At 35.0% G+C, this 1679-nt stretch overlaps 1 long non-coding RNA gene across 1 annotated transcript; it reads right to left on the minus strand.

The window, feature by feature from the left end:
* Window positions 1-837: 837 nt before the first annotated feature.
* LOC135202722 (uncharacterized) lies at window positions 838-1296 on the minus strand. Its single transcript, XR_010311801.1, has 3 exons — window positions 1206-1296; window positions 985-1080; window positions 838-877 (listed from the first exon to the last, which is right to left on the minus strand). It is a non-coding gene; the product is annotated as an uncharacterized LOC135202722 (long non-coding RNA).
* Window positions 1297-1679: the final 383 nt, after the last annotated feature.

The raw sequence follows: 1679 nt of genomic DNA on the forward strand, positions 1-1679 counted from the left end.
GAAAAAAAAGTTATGTACGTATGTAATATGTACTACTGTATGTAAAAACCTTACTGTTCATACTTTGTTACACTACATGTTACATGTGATACGTATACTTTCCTGAAGGGTTTTTTTTCCATCCAAAAATGGTGCTTCTACTGTAGTAGTTATCCCTTGATGACACTTGTAGTAACAACCTGGAGTTGTGTGAAAAATGTTGGTTCTGGAAAAGGAAAAAGTAACAAAATTAGTGTACAAAATATACACTACAGAAAGTTGTGAATGCAATATGTTAAATTACTGTAGATATATCAAGAGTGTACTACTAAAAGAGTTAATGTATGTTAATTAATCCTTACCTTTAGTTTATATTTGACATTCATCGTAACCCTGGATGGACAAAGTCTTATGTGGCCCCATAGCCTACATCATTCAGGGGATTCTGGAATGTACAAAAAATAATTAGTATGTTAGTAAGTACTCTATGCTAGTAAGTTACATACAGTAATATGCACCATACAGTGGGTTTAATATCACATATAACATGTAGTATAAAACTTAATTTAGAAATTCCTTACATAACTTACCAAACTTTTAGTGAGTCTCAAAGCTGTTACCTAGGTTGTGGGAGATGGAGGTGGAGGTGTAGAGCATTCATGATAAGGATGCATTCCAAACCTAACTTCGTGTGCTTTATCACAGATAACAGGCTAGGATGATGGGCAGTCTGGAATGAAGAATTAATATTAAAGGACAGTATGTAACCACTTAGGTGTACAAAATTTATTGTACGTATGCAAACATTAAACACAACTGAGAATTCCTTACCTCCAGCAAAATGAAGACATGTAGGCTGTAGAGGTCTGGTTTATGTAAGTCACAGGTGCATGCCAGTCTGGAATGATAATGTAATAGTACATATGATTATAGTATGTATGTTACATACATAACAATGGTTATTATATGTAATATTAAAACATTAATAAAAAAAACTGTCCTTACCAAATTCTAGTGGTTGGCTTGCTTACTGGGATGGTCATATGGTACATGAGAGTGGGTGGCTGGGCTATGGAGTGGGATGGGCAGGTGCTTGGGAGTCTGGAATGATAAAAAATATATAAAATGATAGTTACTACTACTGTAACTACTGCACATGTTATTACTGTTTGACAGATGTAGTGTGTAATACGTATGTTCAATATAAAAATGAAGAATTCTTTTACCTGAAGGAATGGGAGAGGTGATACTACTCGTATCAACTGATTTGGGCCTCTGGGGAGGTGATACTTGTATCAACTGATGAGGGAACATCTACATCTGGAAAAGAATGATAGGGTACATATATAAGGTGGATGTAATTGTAGCATATGTACACTTTTAATAAAAAATTTCTATTAGCAATTTATAAAACATTTTATACAAATTTGTTAAGGATTCCTTACCTGATGTACTAGGGCGAGGCCATCAAAACCATGGAAAGCTCAGGTCATCTGGGGTCACTGTCACTATCAAAGGGGTCTGAAATGGAAAAAAAAATAATAATAAGATTATGCAACATCAAACACATTGTACCACTATGTAAGTTAGTGTACGTATGTATGTAGGGTGTAAACAATTTCCAACATGAAATGAGAAAAATGAAATTGCTTACCTGATTGTACACGTGCAGGTGGGCGGGCTGATACAGAGGGTCCAGG

Source organism: Macrobrachium nipponense, chromosome 33, assembly GCF_015104395.2.
Source record: "Macrobrachium nipponense isolate FS-2020 chromosome 33, ASM1510439v2, whole genome shotgun sequence".
Classification (NCBI taxonomy): domain Eukaryota; kingdom Metazoa; phylum Arthropoda; class Malacostraca; order Decapoda; family Palaemonidae; genus Macrobrachium; species Macrobrachium nipponense.